This window comes from Giraffa tippelskirchi, chromosome 2 (genome assembly GCF_054371585.1).
Source record: "Giraffa tippelskirchi isolate mGirTip1 chromosome 2, T2T-mGirTip1v1.2.pri, whole genome shotgun sequence".
NCBI classification, from domain to species: domain Eukaryota; kingdom Metazoa; phylum Chordata; class Mammalia; order Artiodactyla; family Giraffidae; genus Giraffa; species Giraffa tippelskirchi.
Window position 1 is genome coordinate 53,223,554 of NC_137276.1, and position 24,558 is coordinate 53,248,111.

The window sequence follows — 24,558 nt, forward strand, 5'->3', positions numbered from 1 at the left end:
TCCTTTGCACCAAGAAGTTAAGAGACACATAAACCAACAGAAACATAACTAAATGACAAAAATGGATAATTTAAAGATAAAATGTACAAATATTCAAAAATATTAAACTACATTCTTTCAAACTGATAATTAGGAAGATACAAATTGAAAATGTAGTTGCTACATCATTTCTTGCCTATCAATATGGTAAAGACCAAGATGTTTGATTATATTTTGTGTTGAATATACATTTAAGTGTTATACAATGTGTCATTTTGATAGGCAGAATACAAGAGAGATATTTTTGATTGATTGATTAGAAAATGATCAATTGATTAGAAACTTGCCCATATGGTGTTTTCTGCTAATTAAAACCAAGAAGTTGCCAGAGAAGAGAGAGAGGCTTTGTCGTCGACTCCCATTTCTATCAGAGAATATCTGCTTACATTAAATATATTTATATTATATTAAATTATAATATAGTTAAATTATATTAAATATTATGTTAAATCTTTGGGTAGGAGTTTTTTTTTTTTTTTAATTGATCTGTTAAGAAAAAGAGGAGGAGAAGGAAAAGAAGGAACAGGAGGAAAAAGAAGAGGACAAAGAAGGAGAAAAGAAAAGAAAACAATAAAAATACAGGTTATAGAAGGTCCCTGCTGCATTGGAGAGAGTATAGGCATTGTGAAAAGCAGTTTCAGTTTTTATATTCCTTACACCTCTCGTTCCCTATGTGATCATGTCTAATTTGCATAGCATGAATGAGCCCCAATCTATTCATTTATGCCAATACTTTGGAATTTCTACAGAAACTTAAAAATAAAAGCCTTTAGACGATAGACAGGTAACTCAACTGGTTGAAGGAAACTGGTGTAATCCCAATAGGGTGTAGTAGGTTCTATAAGCTCCTAGAGAGTGAAAGCACACTGAAGGAATTCAAATCCGAAGTTCTTAAAAATACTGTGCAAGCTCTTGCCACAAGCTGACTGGACTGTGTTTGAGCCTCTGATTTGCAATTATGTTACACGGTAGGGGTGTGTCTGTGTATGTTTGTGTGTGTGTGTGTGTGTGTGTGTGTGTGTGTGCGCTTAGTCACGTCTGACTCGTTGCAGCCCCTTGTACTATAGCCCACCAGACTCCTCTGTTCATGGAATTTTCCAGGCAAGAATAGTGGAGTGGGTTGCCATTTCCTACTCCAGGGCATCTTCCCCACCCAGGGATCAAACCAGCATCTCTTACATCTCTTGCATCTGCAGGCAGATTCTTTACCACTGCACCACCTGGGAAGCCCACATGATGGGTTTAGTCCAATGTTAAAGAGCATTGGGGGCTTCCGAGGTGGTGCTAGTGGTAAGAACCCACCTGCCAATGCAGGAGACTAGAGATGCAGGTTCGATCACTGGGTGGGGAAGATGCCCTGGAGTAGGAAACGGCAACCCTCTCCAGTATTCTTGCCTGGAGAGTCCCATGGACAGAGGAGCCTGGCCGGCTACAGTCGGTAGCAAAGAGTCCAACATGACTGAAGTGACCTCGCACTCGTGAGAGTAGTAGTGTTTCATGGCTACAATTATAAATTAATCAACTCAAAATATTGAACAAATCACTGAAATGGTCTTATTTTATGAAAATATTCAAATAAAACTTATAAATTATCTTTCATTGTGAATGGTGAGACAGTCCTCAACAAAGATGTATCTCTTTAAAAGATTTATTGCCTTAACTGAATATTAATTAGCTTTATTTTATATGTCTGCAAATATTCTAAAGCTTCATTAAGTGAAAGTGAAAGTCACTCAGTAATGTCCGACTCTTTGCGACCCCATGGACTATACAGTCAATGGAATTCTCCAGGCCAGAGTACTGAAGTGGGTAGCCTTTCCCTTCTCCGTGGGATCTTCCCAACCCAGGGATCGAACTCAGGGCTCCCACACTGCAGGCAGATTCTTTACCAGCTGAGCGACAAGGGAAGCCCAAGAATACTGGAGTGGGTAGCCTATCCCTTCTCTAGCGGATCTTCCCAACCCAGAAATCAAACTGGGGTCTCCTGCATTGCAGGTGGATTCTTTACTAACTGAGCTATCAGGGAAGTTTCATTAAAGTTTCTCTTAATTAGGCTCTCAATAAACATATTGATTAATATTACAAAAGAAAATCTGGGCATGGCTTCTGTGTGGGGGACAGCTGCTGTTTCTATTTGGTTTGGGTTTGTTCGTTCCGCCTTTTCTGCAAAGAGTACCTTGACTTACTTTCAAGGACTTCCTCCTCAAATCCTTAAGTGACATTATTGCAGTGACACTAGGCTTTTCTCATTGTCCATGATGCCCTGACTCAAAACCTTCACATTCTTCCTTTGCTAGCACTGGAAAGAAGAAACCAACAGCTCACAATGAGAAGCAAGTCCAACTTCAAACATCAGCAGTTACTTTTCTCAGTCTCTCCATTCTCTGTGTCTGCTCTATCTTTCATTGTCTCATTAAGGACCTGTTTCTCTCATGCACATGGTAAGAAACTTACCATCACTTCCTGCTCTTTGTATCTGAGAATTCAGATATCCAGTGAGAGACTCTTATTCAAAGTCACCCTGAAACTGCTTCCCCCAGTACCTGTCCTCTCTCTCCAATACAAAAACGATGATTAGTCTCACTTGGGTCAGAGTCCTACTGCTGGACCAGCTCACTTGGGCAAGAGCCAATCCCCTCCCCTTGCAACTATGTTGGTTGGGTTTGGAGAAGGAGGGAGTATTCTCAGAGGGAAAAAAAAACAGGTGCTAGAAATGCAAACAGGTAGATGTCGGCCAGAAAGCCTAGAGACAGAGTGCCATGAATGGTAAAGGGAGGAAATGGCAGGATCATTTCAAAGAAAGATGAAAAGTGTTAAGAGTGACCAAGCTGCAGAGCATGCAATACCATTCGGGTTGACAGGAGTCCCTGGATTTAAGAATGAGGCTATCACAAGTAACCTTGGTGAGAATGAGGCAGGTCAGGTGAGGTGTGAGGGAGACTGAGGTGACAATATTCAAGGGGGTGGGAAGGTTATTAACCCAAGTGAGAAGTAATATATCCTTGACAAGAATGCTATAGAGATCTGACAAGAATGCTATCGAGTTAATTTTGCTTCTTGTTAAAGAATGACCATGGTCATAGGCTAGTCAGCTCTTGACTTTATAATCCCTGGTTTTCTACTGTGTGAGAGTGGGAACAGAATAGGTCCCGAGCAGATACTGGAGAAAGGACTACACCCCGAACTTTTTGGTGGTTCAGGACCTCCAGCATGCACGATAAGTCACTTCGGTCGTGTCTTGACTCTTCGCGACACTACGGACTGTAACCTGCTAGGCTCCTCTGTCCATGGTAATTCTCCAGGCAAGAATACTGGAATGCGTTGCCATGCCCTCCTCCAGGGGATCTTCCCAAGCCAGGGATTGAACCTGCATCTCTACGTCTCCTGCATTGGAAGGCAGGTTCTTTACCACTAGCACCACCTAGGAAGCCCTCAGGACCTCCTACGTGCTCTTAATAAATTATGTCTCTTTGCCACCCAAGGAACATATGCAGTGACCACCAGGAAGGCTCACCACAAAATATCTCACACTGTCTCTACCAACAGATTAATTTATATCAACAATTCCATGTCTGTTCAGTTTCCTGTTATATTCTTTCATGAATATATAATTCTTTAAATTCTTTTTTCTCCCTCTGTGTCCACCTTCCCCCATCAGTCTGAGCACAAAATGTCCTCTCTCCTCTAATACTTTCCTTTGTGAAAGTTTTTTGGAGTTACCCAGAGAGAGTTAATACTTCTTCATTCAAACTCTGCATCTTCGAATGCTCCTCATGTAACAGAGATAATTTATTATGATGGCTCATGCAGTCTCCTGACCTATGTCCCAGGTGTTATACTGACCTGGTTAGGAAATGGTGCAGCCATTACAGAATCTCAGGTATGGGCTGGAACATGAGACACAGACCAGCACTCAAGGGAATCTTGGCAATTCTCTTCCTAAATTGGTCTGCCTTGCAGGATTGCTTATATACCTACAGGAAAATACCTGTAGCATGGATACACCTAAATAAGATACCTTGGCTCCAAGGATCTGTCTGAAACTATCTCATGTACTATCTGCTGAGCTTTTTCTCAAAACTGGCATATCCCTGGCATCCTGTAGCTTCCCTCTATTGGATGAGACCAGTCAGGACTCAGCTCCACCCTTTATCTGCAGAAAAGGTGACTGTGATCTTTTTCTGACCCATTATCTGCAGAAAAAGCGACCCAGAGTTGTGAGACCAGATGGGATTTACCCAGCATCTCGACTCAGCACAGAGGTATGTTATACATGGAACAAGACCACTTGGGGGGTAGTTAGGCCTCAGCTAAGAAGACTGTAGGCCACATTTGAGCTGCAACCCTTCAGAGAAGAAGGTGAGCAAGGTCTTTCTAGAAATGGCAAATGGAGGAAAGGAAAGGGAAAGGCAGGTTAGCAATAGTTGGTGCTCACACATGTATAACTGTCTCCCTGGAGAATAAGTTAGCATTTATCTCGAGATAAGTGAAAACAGTATTCACTAGGAATAAGTGAGACTAGCAAGTGGGACAAAAGAAGGCTTTAGTGCTTCTGTTTAAGGGGTCTTCAATGACACCTTGGATGTCTTAGGGAGAGAAGCCATGAAACCTTGTGGTTAAAGGCACAGGCACCTCCAGAGTCCAAGTTCACCTCTGATGAGCAGTGTGATCCTGGACACATTACTTAAATTATTAGCATTCAGCTTTACCATTTAAAGTCGAAATTTAAAGGTCCTAGTTGGCTAAGTTGTTAGAAGGATTATAAAGCATAAAAAACACAACATATGAAATGCTTAACACAGTATTTGATTGGTGTTCAATGAACAATGATTAACTGGAGGGTTTTCAAACTGCAGGGTTTCCAAAAATGTCTGTTTTTAATTTTAGGTAAATGTCTTATTTGTTTGATAGATTTTGTTTTCTTAGGCCATTAGTTGTGGTTCTAGTGGAAAGTTGGCAGAAGCTGAAGGAGATAATGCAATGGCCTACCCATTAAGATGCTATATTTGACTGGAAGACTCAGAGAAAAGTAAACTATGTTACTATAAGTTTTAATTTTTAAGGTATTTAATTATATTCCAATTATCTGCAATTTGATCATCCCAAATGGCATAGCTCATATACACAGTCTATTTAATAAGCTACAAATTATGGTTTGCAACTCACTATTCTGGAAAATATGTCTTAATTGATTTCCCAACTATTGATGACATTTTGAGCACTTGATTCTGCATAAACTTCTATAAGGAAGGATAAAATAGGTTAGTCCTATGTAAAATATCTTTAATGCAATGTTAACAATTATATTTACAAAATTATTTTAAAAAGAAAATCAGAACCCTCAGCAGCTTTCAAACTTCCAGAATATCTAATAGGTGTCACTGGGGAACTGGTCTGTGCTTTTCTCTGCCACATGTGTAGTCTAGGCTCTCCTTGAACACAGCCCTGCCTGCTTCATCAAGCTCCTCTCTCACCATTCTGCCTAGCTCTCTTTGATCTAGCAACACTGGCCTCCCTGCCTCTGGTTTCTGATTTTCCACCAGCCATTTCCTCTCTCTCGGCTTATACCACACTACTCCTCTGCAAGTCATGCTCTTTGCCCTGCATTTGAGGCTAATAACTACTTAGTTAGCTTTTTATCACAGCCTTTGTCACACATACACTTAAATGGTAACTCATGTAATTTTCACTTAATTGCCATCATCCCTATTCACATGTATTTTTCATATTGAGACCATGTCTTTTTGGTTTACTCGTCTACTCTCAGCATTAAGACCAGTTGTTGCTGTTCAGTCACTAGGTTGTGTCTGACTCTTTTGTGACCCCCAGTACCTGTTCAATAAATATTTATGAACTGGGTGAATAAGTGAGGAAGCTTATGCAAGAAGGCAAAGCTCTTTCATACTGAAGCTGGTGCTCAAGCTTTTGAGTTGGACAGGTTTGGGATGGAAACACAGATTTGCTATTTAATTATCCTGTGACTGTGAGCAAGAAACTAAACATCTCTAAGCCTTGGCATTTTCTCTTCTGTAATATGGAGATAACACAGTACCCTCACATAAAGTTACTGTAAGATATAAATTAGGTTATGTTGTATCTGCAAATACCTATTACAGTGTGCAAAGTAAGCACTCAAAACTTCCCAGTACTGAGGGGTCACTACTGTTAAGAGTAATGTGGAGTAGGAATCTATTTCCATGATAATTGCCTTGCATGGATCATGAAAACTGGCACAACTGATGTCATAGCAGAGTTAACAGAAACAGCAGCTCAGTTCTTTCTGAAAGCTGATTGAGAGTGTAACTGACCCTCATACGGCACAGGAAGACCATCTGCTGCCTCTTCAAACTCAGCCTGAGAGGCAGTTCTCATCAAGTTGTAGCACCACACAGCTTCTCCCACGAGAGCTGGTGGCTTCCCAAATACAGCCAAAACTCTCAGCCTCGATCATATTGTTTAAAACAACGTATGGTGTCTCTTATGGGAGGGCTCAGCAGGGGCTCTCATAATTATCATCTAAACAACTTCTAGTCACTAGCCAGCATTAGGAAAGAGAATGCTCTTGTAACATCTGGTTTTTGCATACATGGACTTCACATCTAAATGTAAAACATGTAGCACTCACCACAGCCAACAGTCTACACAGTCTGGTAGGATGCATGTGTATCTAGCTCCTTACAATCCATTCTCTCCAACATATCCATCCCAGATGCAATTTTTCCTTTACATCTGTAAAACAAAATCATTAAAAAAATTGCTTAATAACTTGATTTCTAGTTACACACTGTAGAAAATACTTTTGTATCAGAAAGAGCATTCGCCTCTTTAGAATACAACTTTTGGACAACTTTGTAGGAAAAAAAATCAAACAAAAAAGAAAAAAGCTGAAAGTATTACCCTGCCATACTTAAGACTATACTACAAAGTTATAGGAATCAAAACAATATCATACTGACACAAAAACAGACACATAGATCAACAGAACAGTATAGAGAGCGCAGAAATCAACCCACATATGCATGGTCAATTAATCTACAACAAAAGAGGCAAGAATATACAATGGAGAAAAGTCAGTCTCTTCAATATGTGGTGCTAGGAAATTAGACAGCTACATGTTCAGTTCAGTCACTCAGTCGTGTCTGACTCTTTGCGACCCCATGGACTGCAGCACACCAGGCCTCCCTGTCCATCACCATCTCCCAGAGTTTACTCAAACTCATTTCCATTGAGTCAGTGATGCCATCCAACCATCTCATCCTCTGTCATTCCCTTCGCCTCCCGTCTTCAATCTTTCCCAGCATCAGGGTCTTTTCAAATGAGTCAATTCTTCGCATCAGGTGGCCAAAGTATTGGAGTTTCAACATCAGTCCATTCAGCTTCAACATCAGTCCTTCCAATGAATATCCAGGACTGATTTCCTTTAGGATTGACTGGCTGGATCTCCTTGCAGTCCAAGGGACTCTCAAGAGTCTTCTCCAACACCACAGTTCAAAAGCATCAATTCTTCAGTGCTCAACTTTCTTTATAGTCCAGCTCTCACACCTATACATAACTACTGGAAAAACCATAACCTTGACTAGATGGACCTTTGTTGACAAAGTAATGTCTCTGCTTTTTAATATGCTGTCTAGTTTGGTCATAACTTTTCTTTCAAGGAGTTAAGTGTCTTTTAATTTCATGGCTGCAATCACCATCTGCAGTGATTTTGGAGCCCCCAAAAATAAAGTCAGCCACTGTTTCCACTGTTTCTCCATCTGTTTGCCATGAAGTGATGGGACTGGATGCCATGATCTTTGTTTTCTGAATGTTGAGCTTTAAAAGCCAATTTTTTCATTCTCCTCTTTCACTTTCATCAAGAGGCTCTTTAGTTCTTCCTCACTTTCTGCCGTAAGGGTGGTATCTGTCATCTGCATATCTGAGGTTATTGATATTTCTCCCGGCAATCTTGATTCCAGCTTGTGCTTCATCCTGCCCAGCATTTCTCATGATGTACTCTGCATATAAGTTAAATAAGCACGGTGACAATATACAGGCTTGACGTATTCCTTTTCCTCAACTTAGAACATCTCCTCACACCATATACAAAAATAAACTCAAGTTGCATTAAAGACCTAAGTGTAAGACCTGAAACTTTAAACCTCCTAGAAGACAACATAGGGAGAACACTCTTTGACATAAACTACAGCATTATGAGGTTTTTGGATCTGTCTCCTAAGGCAAAAGAAACAAAAGCAAAAATAAACAAATGGGACCTAATTAAACTTAAAAGCTTTTGCCCCAAAAAGGGAATTATTAACAAAACAAATAAACAACCTAGTGAATGTGAGAAAATATTTGCAAATGATATGGATGACGAGGAGTTAAATATCCAAAATACATAAATAACTCATATAACTGAATATAAAAAAAGACCAATAAAAAAATGGGCAGAAGACCTAAAAAGGCATTTTTCCAAAAAAGACATATAGATGGTTAATGGGCACATGAAAAGATGCTCCACACTGCTAATGGTTAGAAAAATGCAAATCAAAACAACAGTAAGATATCTCTTAACAGCTTTCAGGATGACCATCATCAAACATGTACAAATAACAAATGTTAGAGAGCATGTGGACTAAAAGGAACTTTTCTACACTGTTGTTGGGAATGTAAATTGGTGCAGCCACTATGGAGAACAGTATGGAGATTCCTTAAAAAACTAAAAATAAAGTTACCATATGATCCAGCAATCCCACTCCTGGGCATCTATCTGAAAAAGAGGAAAACTCTAATTTGGAAAGATACATATGCCCCAGTGTTTGTAGCAGCACTATTTACAATAACAAAGATATGGAAGCAGCTCAACTGCCCATCAACAAACAGATGAATAGATAAAGAAGATGTGGCATATATATCTGCCATATATATATATATATGAAATATTACTCAGCCATAAAAAGATGAAATTCTGCCATTTGCAATAATAAAGATGGACATAGAGAGTATGTTTAGTGAAATAAGTCAGAGAAAAACAAATATTTTATAATATCATTTATATGTGGAATCTAAAAATTAAAACAAGTGAAAATATAGCAAAACAGAAACAAACTCACAGGTATAGAAGCTAGTGGTTACCAGTAGGGAGACAGATGGGAAAAGGGGAAAAATAGGGGGATGGAAATAAAGAAATACAAACTACTGTGTATAAAATGTGAAGTGAAAGTTGCTCAGTCATGTCAGACTCTTTGTGATCCCATGGACTATGCAGTCCATGGAATTTTCCTGGCCAGAATACTGGAGTGGGCAGCTGTTCCCTTCTCCAATGTATAAAATAGGTAAGTAACAAGGATATATTATACAGAGAACTATAGCTATCATTTTTAAATAACTTTTAATGGAGTACAATCTGTAAGAATACTGAATCACTATGCTGTATACTTGAAACTATAATATTGTAAATCAACTATATTTCAATTAAAAGTAAGAGATAAAGAAAAATTAATTCTTAATTGGGTCAATTGTTTTTAAGTGAATTCATTTTATAATAAAATTTCAAGTAGTATTAAATCTGAGAGAAGACAGTGACTTAATGGCTATCATTCAGACAGAGATGGATGACCTTCAGAGGTCATTTGGAGGAAGACCTTCAGAGCCATCTTTCCATCATTACTAAGAACATACACATTACATGCATAAGAAAGGGAATTTCATATGGAGGTTAGCCCCAACACTGGGAACTACTGAAGAAAGATTAAAAGTCTCAGCTTTGCGATAGAGCTGATGCTGGAAAGTGGATACCAGGTCAGAGATTATAGTTACCTTACCTCTTGAGTCTGGTTGAGGTCATGTGACCAAGCCTTGTCCAAGATAAATAAGCAGATGTGCTGATTGTTACTTTGGGGGAGATCCATTTAGGAAGTAAGAATGCTGTCTTCATCCTCTATATTCCCAATTGTCCGCTGTTTCCTGAGGAGCCTGAGGTTAAAGGGATGGTTAAACCACAAGTTGTAAGGAACATGATTCTCATAACCATTGACTGGAGAAAAGTCACTTATTGGCCAGGACCATCCATATTGTACTATTTCAGGAGCCAGACATATATTTCTGTTGTCTCAAGACACTGAAATTTGGTTAGTATTTATTACAGCAGTTAACATTGTCCCAATTCTTATATTCTTTTAGAGGTAAGGAAAGTCACAATTTTTCAGAATGTTCTTAAGTGAAGTCATCCAAGAAGTGAAAACATCGGTATAGGGTGTGTCTAATACAGGATAAGCTTTACACAGGGTGTTCTACTTGCTGAAGTGATATCTCTGGAGTTTTTGACTTTGACATGCTTTGGAATCCTGATAAGTATTTCTGAAATATCATCAATTACTAGTTTGAGACACTTGCTAGTTCTTGACATTTTGCTCCTTGGTTTCATGACCCTGTCCTAGACATCGGTGACCACAGAGTCACCATAATGTTCAAGCTCGTTATTTCTTCCCCAGTGCATGGAAAACATAATATGTGTAATAGCCAACCCTTTCACAGAGAAAGCCATATCTCTAATATAATCCAAAAATTGCAAAGCAAATGAACTGACCAATCATGTTTTAGGCAGACAAAAGCACTCAGAAGTGGCACAAACTTAGATAACTAGATTGTGATTGTAGTCCAGTCATATTATGTGTCTGACTCCAAAATTGGAGTTAGGGTAAATTTTAAAGAAGGGTTCAAGTTGATCAAAGTAAGAATTTTCATTGTTGCTATTTTTTTTTAACACATCTAAAGGGTCTGTCTGAATAAGTTTGGGACTAAGCTTGGCACTTTAAACCAATATCCCATGTGCTTACAATGCACAGTAATACTCGAGAATGACTGTATTAACTGTAAATCATAACATATAAATATACATGAGAAGATAGTGCAAAGGCTGATACAAAAACATAAATGGAAGCATTTTGTTCTAGTGTTAAATATTAGAAATGGAAGAACAGCTTTTTAAAGGAGAAAAGCACAAGAAGCTACCGAAATTACAGGTCTTGTCCTTTCACCATCATCTTGCCCAGGTACCTTGGCCATATAGGGACACATCCTCCATTGTAGGTTCTTATTTGAGTGAATAGATGCTCCATTTCTGAAACAACATCAGGGTTCCTGATGGGGTGAAATTAAGGCTATATCCAGAGAAAGCAGAAGATGGAGTGCCATACGGTTGTCAGGCCTTTACAGACACATTTCAACCACTCAGTGCCAAACAGATTTCATAGACTCTCTACGTAAAAATCCTAGCACTGGCAAAATAGTCATTAAGAGTACAGGTTTGGATTTTTAGGTCTAAAACAGAAGCATCCATACCCACTGCAGAGAGTTGATCTAAAGGAAAAGCTAGAATAATAATAACCTTGTTCTTTGCATTATACTAAACACTGTTCACAATTTAAGGCTTTGCTTTCTGAGAGGTGAGTGCTCAACTATACATAATTTTATATGCATACATATATATTAATATATAAATATATATTACAAATTTAAATATATAATATAAAATATATAATACACATATAATAACATATATATAATTTATTTATACTATATATATATGTATATATATATAGATATAATTGAGGTGTTAGCCTTACCCTCCCATAGAGGAATTAAATCAGTATTTGATAAAAAGTTATTTCCGAATCCTAGAAATTCATTGACATGCAATGTCCTCTCCCTTCTCCTTGACAATACCCTAAAGGCAACATGATATCAAGAGAGATATATAGTAGAGAATAAACAACACATTTCAAATATGCAGAGTCTATACCTTAGCTTGCAGCCTCATTCTTTTTTTTTTTAAGTTGCTCCTACTAGGTCCACAAAACCATCACTGCATTTGAATGAGAGGTTTCACTTCCAACAGTCATGGGCGATTTCAAGATTCCTAAGATGCATGGAAACTCCCATGGATGGAAGAGCCTGGTGGGCTGCAGTCCATGGGGTCGCAAAGAGTCAGACACGACTGAGCGACTTCACTTTCACATTTCACTTTCATGCATTGGAGGAGGAAATGGCAACCTACTCCAGTGTTCTTGCCTGGAGAATCCCAGGGACGGAAGATCCTGGTAGGCTGCCGTCTATGGGGTTGCACAGAGTCGGACACGACTGAAGCGACTTAGCAGCAGCAGCAGCAAGATGCATGGTGAGTGACTTCCTGATTCTGAAAATCATTAATCAGGGTCTTCTGTTCCAGGGACACCATCCATACCCAATGGTTCTTTTCAACATTTATTCCTTGGGAATTAATATGTTGTGAGCAATTTCAATTACTTATTTTTCATTTTTCTCCTGGCCTACTACTACTCCCTTGCTATTCTCTCTTTCCAGTCCTGCAAACGGCAGACCCACAGCACTGACAGAGTCCCAATGTTGCTATTACTCTTTCTAATGAGGTACCCTGGTACCTCTCATCCTTTCCTCCACAAGACCATCATTAGGTGTGTTTACTGAGAAGTATATCTGCATATTTTCAACAACACAGCCAAGGCCTGGAGAAGCTCCTCTATGTGATGAAATAATCAGAGGAAGTGACTTTTCCCAGGGTGAGTGCTGCTTAGAAGAACACGCTGTTCTTTTCGGGTGAAATGCTGTGTCAGGGAGCCAGGAACGCAGCTGAGGGTCGCTCACCGGGGCCAATAAAAGGCAGCATCAAAGGAATGATCTGAAATGTGAAAAAGAATCAATAATCATTCTTCAAAATAAGGCCTTTTCAAACATGGCAAATGTCACTGGCTTTTGGCAACACTACTTGGGATTTATTCTCTCAAAAAGGGCACCACCACAGGGCTGGAATAAAAAGCCCTGGTATGTTATTCTTTGAAATGGCAAAATGACAGAAGAGCAGGCACAGGGAATTCAGGCCCAGATGTAAATTAAATGTGCATAATTCCTGTAGGCATTTTCCATCCATCTCCCCCTAAGGGCTGTGCTGCTAAACTAGTGAGTCCTGTTGGTTTAGCTGGGGGTTGGGGGTGGGGCAGGAAGTGTCTCAGCAGAGCCTGGAGGCTCTCACTCACTCTCATGGGGAAGTTTCAAATCAACATCAAAAGTGATTGCTAATTTTTCATTTCCTCCAGAGCTTCTGCTTTACAGGCTGCAACCTGGTGTTTGACTCCTCCCTCCCCTCCTGTCCACTTCTGAATATGTTAATCTCACTGTGATTATTCCACTTCTCTCCTTCCTTGACCTTGAGCCAGCTGGGTCACTGTGATGGCCTGTGTTCTAGCTTCCTGATGCTGAATTCTCCTTGCCTCTATCGTTTGCCATGCTTACATCAGAAAAATGGGTCCAACTCTTAGATTTGATCATACCACATTTCCTGTTGACCTCTAAAAATGTTGGGGGATAAGCAAAAAAAAAAAGAGTTCAGCCATCTTACATACATTTTACATCCTTCCCAGTGTAGCTCCAAACTTTTTCTCAGTGCAGTCTCCTATGCATGCATGCTCAGTTACTCAGTCATGTCTGACTCTTTGTGATCCCATGGACCGCCAAATATACCATGCTTAAATGTATGCAGTGTGCTTAGTTCCTCAGTCGTGTCTGACTCTTTGTGACCCCATGGACCATAGCCTGCCAGGCTTCTCTATCCATGGGATTCTCCAGGCAAGAATACTGGAGTGAGGTGCCATTTCCTTCTCCAAGAAATGTATGAAGTGCCTTTTTCCAGCTGTCCACATAGGAACCACTGGTATCCATCCTTCAAATACCATTGTCTATAATGGAAGACTTCATAGGCATAAAAAGATCTACAGGAACCCACTATCCAGGGATGGATCTCACAGACAAATACTGCACTAAGGAAAACACTTACCACCCCACCATAGCATATGAACCCATTTATACGAAATTCAAAAACAGGCAAAATAAATTCATAGTGATAAACTAGCAGTTACCTCTTGGAGGTGAGGAGGATTGGCTAGGAAGGGGCACAAAGAAGCTCTCTTGAGAGATTGAAATGCCCCATCCAAAATCTTAATATGAGTGCTAATTTCTTGGGTGTACACATATATAAAAATTCACTGTGCTACACAATGGAGTTGTGTGAACATTACTGTATATATGTTACACCTCAATTAAAAAGAAAACAAATAAGTGACGTTTTGGAAGAAGCATTTTCTATGTCCACATGGCCACCACCACCCAACCTCTGCCTGTAAAACAATCATTCTCTTTTATGCCCTCGCTGTCTATATTACAGTTCTAATTACAACAGATGGCCCTTATTGGTGCCTCTTTTGTTCTTAGCCTTGGGCATCTTTATAAAAAGGAAATAAATAGCATTTTTCTTTTCCTTCCCAGCACTTAACACAGTGTTTGGTCAAATACTGTTGAATGAATGCAGTAGAAAATCACAAAAAGAATTGCAAGAGTGGGGGCTATTCCTGTTATAAACATCTCCTAGCAGGGCTCTGTGTTTCTCAAAAGGCAGGATTCCAAACTGCCATCCTCTGTCACCCCCGTGTCTGTTAATACACTGCACTGTCTTTCCCAATCAAGAGTTGAATGAAGGCAAAAGAATTTAACTACGTGATTATGTTCGGACCACTCTCCTCTGGGCTAAGAGAGCACACACAGTGAGGCTTGTCAGCTGCATGAACATAAGGCTGGTTAGTTGTTTAAAGAAAGCAAAATTAATTTGCAGCTGTCAGTCAGTTGAATGGGATTTGGTTCACTCCTGAAATTTATTGACAGGCTCTAATAACCAGCACTTAAATTGTCTTCTCTGGAAGCAAACAGTGAAAACCAAAAGCCAGAAATCTGATGTTCACCTCTGGTTCCCAAGCAAAACAGAAAGAGGCTATTGTGGTCATATAGTTTTTATAGCATTTTCAAATTTTAATAGACATTTTTGTTACTGGAAGTTTCCCAAATTAGGTTGCTGTTTTTCTTTATTACTGCAAGGTTAATATAGTCTGAGTGTTTCTGGCAAGGTGTACAGCACAGAGAGTGGGGAAAAAAATAAGAACCATGATTGCCTATAATAAAGAGGGTGTTGAAGACTCAGATTCAACAACCATTTTATTGGGGGACTTCTGGTGATGGGCATTTTGACATATTTTAATTCAAAAACTCTTCACCAAAAGAAGGATTTATTAGACCTAATTACAGATGAGAACATTGAGAGTAGTGAGGTAAAATAGTTGCTCAATATCACAAATATCACAGGCTAAAGTCAAATTTAACATACCTCACACTAAATTGTATGATGTCTGGTGAAGTAATAACTTGTAATGTTACAGATGCAATTTTTAGGAAGGAACAAAATTCTCCCTAGCTTCCCTCAAAATGATCACATATGTTTACTTGACTTCAATAAACTAGCCTCTCAGATGGAGATACATCCTACCATACCAATCAATTCAAGGCGATATTTACCAATAGCTACTAAGAAACAAGGCCTTCCCTGGTGGCTCAGCAGTAAAGAATCTGCCTGCAGTGCAGGAGATGTGGGTTCAATTCCTGGGTTAGGAAGGTCCCCTGGAGGAGGGCATGGCAACCCACTTCAGTATTCTTGCCAAGAAAATTCCATGGACAGAGGAGAATGGCAGGCTACCGTCCCACAACTGAAGCAACTGAGCACTCAGGCACTGAGAAGCACACTTATTCATCTATTTATTTTGCACACAATAGGGAGTCATGAGAAGAAGAGAACAGCCTGTGCCCTCAAGGAGCCCTGAGTCTACAAAGAAGGGACTTGGCCATTTCTCCAAGGTATATAGAAAGTCAGGGATGCTCTCACTGTGATGATCTCTACACTTGCTATTCAGCCAAGCAAAAAGCAGCAGCCCCTTCTTGAAGTCACTAGATGTTCCCCTTGTGAGTCATGAGACCTGAGGGACACTCAAGGGCTGCAGAATTTTGATCCCGGGGACAGCCATCTTTGTCTCCTGGACTTCCTGCTGCAGCTTAGGACAGTGCTTGAAATTCTAAAGGAATTGATGAGGTAGACGATGCTTGAATGTCAGGGATGTGGTGGGGAGGGTGCAGGATTTGATCTCCTCTTGAGGAACTAATTATACCTACTACAGGCAAGAAGAATTTAATGAGGAGAGTGAGCTGTAGGTTAAAGTTCTTCCATTGCACATAGATTAAGTGAGAACCTACTGGGTGCTAGGGCTGTGAGCCCCAGTGGGGAAGGTAGATGTCAAAAGTTGTCACTCGGGGTGGGAATTGCTCAAATAAAGATAGGGGCAAAGTGTAATGAGGGCACAGAGATCACCTCTAAATCTACCTGGAGTAGCTGAGAAAAGTTAGGCAAAGAAAAACGGAAGAGTGTTCCAAGATGAGACCTGAGCACGTAATCAGGCACACAGGTGCTAAAGAAGGAGTTGTGTATCTGGAATGATGGGGTTTTGACAAGGTTAGAACAGAGGCTTGTGCTGATTGTTTTGAATTGTTTTTCTACTTGTCAAGAAAAACAATTTACTCTTTTTTGTTTGGTTGGTTAGTATGTTTGATTTTTTTTTAAGGTTTTTTTTTGTTGTTGTTGTTGTTGTTTTGATGCAGACCATTTTTAAAGTCTTTATTGAATCTGTTACAATACTGCTTCTGTCGTATGTTTTTTTTTGGCGATGAAGCATGCAGGATCTTAACTCCCTGACCAGGGATCAGGCTCACAGCCCCTGCATTAGAAGGCAAAGTCTTAACCACTGGACTGCGAGGGAAGTTCCTTATATTTGATTGTTTATGTGACTACGTTTTTCTTTTTAAAAAAATACTCCAAAAAGTGAATTATCTCATTTAAAGATAGAAGACCAGGTCCTATCTATATTAATCAGCTTTCTCCAGAGAAACAGAGAAACAGCAAAACAGAATGATTGAGAGAGAAAGATTTAGTTTAAGAAGTTGGCTAATGCAATTGTGGAGGCTGAGTAAATCCAAAATCTGCAGGGTAGGCTGATAGGCTGAAGACTCAGGGAAGAACCAATATTGGAATTCAAGCCAGAAGGCTGGCTACTGGCAGAATCCTTTCCTGTTCAGGGTAGGGTGGGGAGTGAGGCAGTTTTGTTCTATATGAACCTTCAATTTACTGGATGACCCCCCCCACCTTATGAAGAATACTCTGCTTTACTTAAAGTCCATTGGTTTAAATGTTAATTTCATCCAAAATATACCTTCATAGGAATATCTAGAAGAGTTTCAGCAAGCAGTGTGGTCAATCAAGTGGACATATAAAATTAGCCACACAGGTCCATAAAGTAAAAAGACATGTTCAGAACTCCAAGGACTTTGAGTTTCATCTTTTGGGTAATACAGAGCCCTTGAAAAGTTTTAATCAAATAATGATTTATAAAATAGGTAGAGTTGCATTGCAAATGATGCCTACATTTTTAATTGAACAGATGCTAATGATATTAACTGAGACAAATATAGAAAGAAAAATCGGATTTGGTCATGTTGAGTTTGAAATAGCAGTATGACAGCCAGGTATAAATATGCAAGAGGCACTGGAAATACAGGCGTGTGTGTGAGTATGTGTGTGTGTGGCTAAGGTTAGAAGATAAAAATTTTGAAACTGTTATTATATAGTTAACAGCTAAAATCATGCATTTACAGGGAGTAGAGAATGAGAAAAGAACTAGGGAAGGTATTCTGCTGAATACGAGTATTTTATATAGTGAGAGGGAGCATGGAGAGGGTAAAGGAATATTAATTACAAGAAAATACTTAGAATAAATGGTGAATAAAAATAAAGAAAAGATCTCTTAAAATGTGGAGGAGAAAATGGACATTGACTTAAAGGAAGAAGAGTAAATCAGGAACAAAACAAAGTCACAGGGATCTTCTTTGTAAGTTAATTCTAAATGATAGTGGGTATGAAAATATCTCACTGAAGGCTGAAGGAGGCTGAATGAGGGGGCCAGAGGATAATAGGGGAAGTCAGAGTTGGAAAGGTGAGAACTCTGAACATGAAGAAAGCTGCTACCCCTCAACATCATAGTTCAGTGCAAAGAGGAGCAAGAGGGAATACGTGATACACTGAATAGCAGAGTTCAGTTCAGTTCAGTTGCTCAGTCGTGTCAGATTCTTTGCGATCCCATGAACTGCAGCACACCAGGCCTCCCTGTCCATCACCAACCCCCGGAGTCTACACAAACCCATGTCCATTGAGTCGGTGATGCCATCCAACCATCTTATCCTCTGTCGTCCCCTTCGCCTCCCGCCCTCAATCTTTCCCAGCATCAGGGTCTTTTCAAATGAGTCAGCTCTTCACATCAGGTGGTCAAAGTATTGGAGTTTCAGTTTCAACATCAGTCCTTCCAATGAACAACCAGGACTGATCTCCTTTAGGATGGACTGGTTGGGTCTTCTTGCAGTCCAAGGGACTCTCAAGAGTCTTCTCCAACACCACAGTTCAAAAGTATCAATTCTTCAGTGCTCAGCTTTCTTTATAGTCCAACTCTCACATCCATACATGACCACTGGAAAAACCATAGCCTTGACTAGACGGACCTTTGTTGACAGAGTAATGTCTCTGCTTTTTAATATGCTGTCTAGGTTGGTCATAACTTTCCTTCCAAGGAGTAAGCATCTTTTAATTGCATGGCTGAAATCGCCATCTGCAGTGATTTTGGAGCCCCCCAAAATAAAATCAGCTACTGTTTCCACGGTTTCCCCATCTATTTGCCATGAGGTGATGGGACCGGATGCCATGATCTTTGTTTTCTGAATGTTGAGTTTTAAGCCAACTTTTTCACTTTCCTCTTTCACTTTCATCAAGAGGCTCTTTAGTTCTTCTTCACTTTCTGCCATAAGGGTGGTGTGTGTCATCTGCATATCTGAGGTTATTGATATTTCTCCCGGCAATCTTGATTCCAGCTTGTGCTTCATCCTGCCCAGCATTTCTCATGATGTACTCTGCATATAAGTTAAAGAAGCACAGTGACAATATACAGCCTTGACATACTCCTTTCCCAATTTGGAACCAGTCTGTTGTTCCATGTCCTGTTCTAACTGTTGCTTCCTGACCTGCATACAGGTTTCTCAAGAGGCAGGTCAGGTGGTCTGGTATTCCCATGTCTTGAAGAATTTTCCCCAGTTTATTGTGATCCACACAGTCAAAGGCTTTGGCATAGTCAATAAAGCAGAAATAGATGTTTTTCTGGAACTCTCTTGCTTTTTCAATGATCCAGTGGATGTTGGCAGTTTAATCTCTGGTTCCTCTGCCTTTTCTAAAACCAGCTTGAACATTTGGAAGTTCACGGTTCACGAATAGCAGAGGTGGTGCAGAAAAGCTAACACTCTGTCAGATGAAAACAAAATGGTGGAGGAAGTAAAATGTGGAAACTTTTAAAGACCGTAGGAGAGTTTTCTATTACTAAGAGAAAGGCAGTGTTTTACTCTTCAGCCTTCATTTCCTGCCAGGTGAAAGGTCATCATTAACATAACATTGCTGGCCTCTCTCTGTTCCTGCACTTATTCTTCCCCCATGGTGTATGGATTTGTCTTACAGGTAAAGATGGAAAGAATAAACTCTGTGCATGTGACTCAGAGCCTCCCTTTTCCTCTTAGGAGCAAGCCCTGCCAACACAGATGCATGCTCTGGACTGCTCTCTGACATGTGGCCAAAAATGAAGGGGCAAGTCAGTCTATCTAATTCTGGCGATCAGAGTTAGGGTCATGGTCTACAAACATCTGCCTCCCTCTCTAATGTCATTTTTATAGGTAAAAGAAGATATCACTTTTGTTAATTATTGGTCTTGATATTTCATAGATTTAGCTAACCGTGTATAAAGGAGGAATGCTAATATTAGGCATATGATTCCCAATAAGGATTAAAGTAAAGGTGGAATATGCATGTTTACTCATCCACATCTAAACTAGACTAGATAGAACATGACTGTAACATATACAATAAAAAAACAAACAAACTGAAAGTATTCAATATATAGGAACTCCTACAAATCAGTAAGAAAAAGACAAAAATCAGAAAGAAAACTGGTAAATAAAATAGATTAAAAAATTCCATTGGTAGTTTGACAGGGATTGCATTAAATCTGTAGATTGTTTTGAGTAGTATAGTCATTTTCACAGTATTGATTCTTCCAATGTAGGAACATGGTATATTTCTCTATCTGTTTGTGTCATCTTTGATTTCTTTCATCAGTGTCTTTTGTTGCAGTAGTGAATGAAAATGTTCCTTAATTTCTCTGATTTTTCATTGTTAGTATATAAGAATGCAAGGCATTTCTGTGTATTAATTTTATATCCTGAAACTTTGCTATATTCATTGATTAGCTCTAGTATGGAAACACAAAAGACCCTGAATAGCCAAAGCAAACTTGAGAAAGAAGAATGGAGCTAGAGAATCAATATGCCTGACTTCAGACTATGCTACAAAACTACAGTCATCAAGACAGTATAGTACTGGTACAAAAACAGAAATACAGACCAAGGGAACAAGATAGAAAGTCCAGAGATAAACCCACACACCCATGGGCACCTGGTCTTTGACAAAGGAGGCAAGAATATACAATGGGGCATAGACAGCCTCTTCAATAAATAGTGCTGGGAAAACTGGACAGCTACATGTAAATGGATGAAATTAGAACATTTTCCAACACCATACACAAAAATCAACTCAAAATGGGTTATTACAGGCCTAAATTTAAGACCGGAAACTATAAAATTCTTGGAGGAAAACATAGGCAGAACACTCTTTGGTATACATAACAGCAAGATCCTTTATGACCCACCTAAAGTAATGAAAATAAAAACAAAAATAAACAAATGGGACCTAATTAAACTTAAAAGCTTTTACACAGTAAAGGAAACTATAAATGAGGTGAAAAGACAATGCTCAAAATGAGAGAAAATAATAGCAAATGAAACAATTGACAGAGGATTAATCTTCAAAATATACAAGCAGCTCATTTAGCTCAATACCAGCAAAACAAACAACCCAAGCAAAAAGTGGGCAGAAGACCTAAACAGACATTTCTCCAAAGAAGACATACAGATGGCTAATAAACATATGAAAAGATGCTCAACATTACTCATTATTAGAGAAATGCAAACCAAAACTACAATGCAGTACCACCTCACACAGGTCAAAATGGCCATCATCAAAAAACCTACAAACAGTAAATGCTGGAGAGGGTGTGGAGAAAGGGGAATCCTCTTGCACTGTTGGTAGGAATGCAAACTGATACAGCCACTATGCAGAACTGTATGGAGATTCCTTAAAAAAACTAGGAATAAAACTGCAATATGACCCAACAATTCCATTACTGGGCATACACCCCGAGAAAACCATAACTGAAAGAGACGCATGCACCCTAATGTTCATCACAGCACTATTTACAATAGCTAGGACATGTAAGAAACTAGATGTCCATTAACAGATGAATGGATAAAGGAGTTGTGGTACCTATACACAATGGAATATTACTCCGTCATAAAAAGGAACACATTCAACTCAGTTCTAATATGGTGGATGAATCCAGATCCTATTATACAGAGTGAAGTAAGTCAGAAAGAGAAAGGCAAATATCACATATTAATGAATATATATGGAATCTGGAAAGATGGTACTGATAAACCCATCTAAAGAGCAGCAATGGAGATACAGACACAGAGAATGGATTTGTAGACACAGGGTGTGAAGGAGAGGGTCGGACTAATTGAGAGAGTAGCATTGAAACATACATATTACTGTATATAAAATTAGATAGCCAGTGGAAATTTTCTGTATGACCCAGGGAGCTCAAATCCAATGTTCTGTGACAACCTGGAGGGGTGGGATGGGGTGGGAAGTGGGAGGGAGGCTAAAGAGGGAGGGAGCATAAGTATACCTATGGCTGATTCATGTTGATATATGGCAGAAACAATACAATATTGTAAAGCAATTATCCTCCTTTTAAAAAGAAAAAAATAAAATAGATGAAGCATTTCACATAAAAGCAAATAAAGTGGTCAATTAACAGACAAAATGATACTCAACCTTATTCACATCAGAGAATGAAAATTAAACAACAATAATTCTATTGTTTCATAAAGATTAAAAAGCTTGATGTCTAATGTTGGTGAAGATTCAAGGAAATGGGCAATATCTATTGCACTTTTAGCAGGGATATAAATTAAGGAAGGCTGTTTTGGTAAGTGATTTGGCAGCAGCATCTAGATATTAACTGTGCATATTCTTTTTCTAAGCAATTCCATGCACAAAAATTTATTCTTAAAAAAGCATGAATCCATAATATCAAAATATATGGGCAATGGTGTTCTTTTCAGCACCATTAGAAACAATCTTGGTTACTGTGGTGGCTTAATCAGGGCTGTTTAAACAAATTGTGATATGACTATATCACATTATGGAATACTCGATAGCCAGATCTCTCAACCTCAGCAGTGACATTTCAATCTGAATCCTGATATTTTGGGCTGGACTATTCTTTGTTAGGTGAGGATGTCCTGTGCATTGCAGGATGTTTAGCTGCGTCTCTGGCCTCTATCCTTCCTGGCACCCGTCTCCCAACAGTTGTGATAACCAAACATGCTTCCAGACATTGCCATATGACAACATGTTTCTAGACATTGCCAAAAGGGAGTCTGTGGGACTAGAGCAAAATTATCTCCATTTGAAAGCCACTGCTTAACAGACATACAGAGAAAAGAGCCTAGTAAATATCTGAATAGTTTAAATAGCAGGGTTCCAAATCATAGTTTTGTACAAGTGGAAAGAACATGTTACAGAAAAATAGAGCACACCAGTAATTTCCTAAAAATATACATGTGAACATATATATGTCGATAAATTTAGGAAGTATAGAACGAGTATAGGAAGGTAAACATTAGTCCCCTGTTGCCAGTGGTTTAACCTGAGTGGAGAACGGGAGTTTGGAAGTTTTTTTTTTTCTTTTTTAATTGAAGTAGCATTGGTTTATAACATTATATGAGTTTCACCTGTGCAACAGTACACATGAAACACTGTTTTATTATACTGTATTATGCACTACAGTGTGCTCACCACCCAAAATTTAGTTTTTGTCAGAAAAAGTTGATCCACTTTCCTCCACCCCCACCTTTTTGGTAACCACCACTCTGTTCTCTGTATCTATGAGTTTTCTTTTGTTTGATTTGTTCAATTTTTTGCAATATTAAAAAAAAAAATTTAGTGCATCTAACTAAGGGAAGTTAGAGACTGCATTTCGCTACAAGTAACAAAGCCTTGAAAACAGTAATTTGAACAAGTCCAAAAACAGGGAGTCCAGGGATGGACTGTGTCTTCCAAGACCAACGTCCTATGTCTCAAGGCCAAGTCCTATGTTTGATGGCAAGTGGGCTTATATGTGGGGCTTCCCAGGTGGCGCTAGTGGTAAAGAACCCACCTGCCAATGCAGGAGACATAAAAGATGTGAGTTCGATCCCTGGGTTGGGAAGATCCCCCGGAGAAGGGCATGGCAACCCTCTCCAGTATTCTTGCCTGGAGAACCCCATGGATAGAGAAGCCCGGAGGCTACAGTCCATGGGGTCACAAAGAGTCGGACACGACTGAAGCAACTTAGCACGCACAGGCTTATATGTCCATCACCCAGTGCTCATGGAATGGTAGCTTCACCTTGAACATCAAGTCTTCCTTCCAGGGAAGAGGAGGACAGCCAGGCACCAGGTAAGCTGAATTCATCCTCTGCACTTACATGCCATTGGCCAGAATTATGTCACATGGCCAAATTCATCTACAAGGAATCTGTTTTTTTAAGCTGGCATATTATCAACTTGAACACAATCAATAGAAGGTTCTAACAATATTGCCATACTTGTAAAGCTCTTTGCAAATGAAGAAAGGAGAATGGAAAGAAGTGAAGGAAGAAAGGGACAAGTTCAGAAGGAAAGATGGAACAGACATAGACCCTGAAGACAGTAGACTTGGGTTTGAATTATGCTGACATCTCTTCCAGGTTTCCCAGGTGGCTCAGTGGTAAAGAATCTACCTGCCAATTCAGGAGACATGGGTTCGATCCCTTTGTCAGGAAGATCCCTGGAGAAGGAAATGGCAACCCACTCCAGTATTCTTGCCTGGAGAATCCCATGAAGAGGATCCTGGCAGGCCACAGTCCATGGGGTCACAAAAGAGTCAGATATGACTTAGCGACTGAATATATGCCTTCAATTCCATGCTTGTTGATGGAAGGCAAATTAGTTACCTGGAGGCTGATTTTCCAACTGTAAAATGCCTACCTTACAAGGTAGCTCTAAGGATTAAGTAAAATCATTTATGTAATAGTCTTAGAGCAGTGATTTCATATAATAGGTGCTACGAAAAATAGATTTTATTCTTCTTCTCCCTAGAATACTTACAACCTGTTAAACATTAAAACATTCAAAGGCACACAATTTGTCCTCTAATTATTTAATGGATATCATATTGGATCAAAGTAAGAACTTCTGCTCTTCAAGGACAGGGACTTTGGTATCCTGCAAAATCCCCTAAAAGATACAAATGACTTTTATATACCACCTCCACATTCACTGGACATCATGTACCTTCCACCCTGGATG

The 24,558-nt window shown here is 39.4% G+C and overlaps 1 long non-coding RNA gene across 1 annotated transcript in view; it reads right to left on the bottom strand.

The window, feature by feature from the left end:
* Nucleotides 1–24,558, bottom strand: part of LOC145534962 (uncharacterized) — an 83,033-nt gene that overhangs the window by 24,205 nt on the left and 34,270 nt on the right. The window contains exons 3-5 of the long non-coding RNA XR_014075135.1: nt 11,822–12,715; nt 9,843–9,993; nt 6,665–6,768 (exon numbers count right to left, since the gene is read on the bottom strand). This is a non-coding gene — a long non-coding RNA (uncharacterized LOC145534962). The remainder of the gene's footprint in view (nt 1–6,664; nt 6,769–9,842; nt 9,994–11,821; nt 12,716–24,558) is intronic.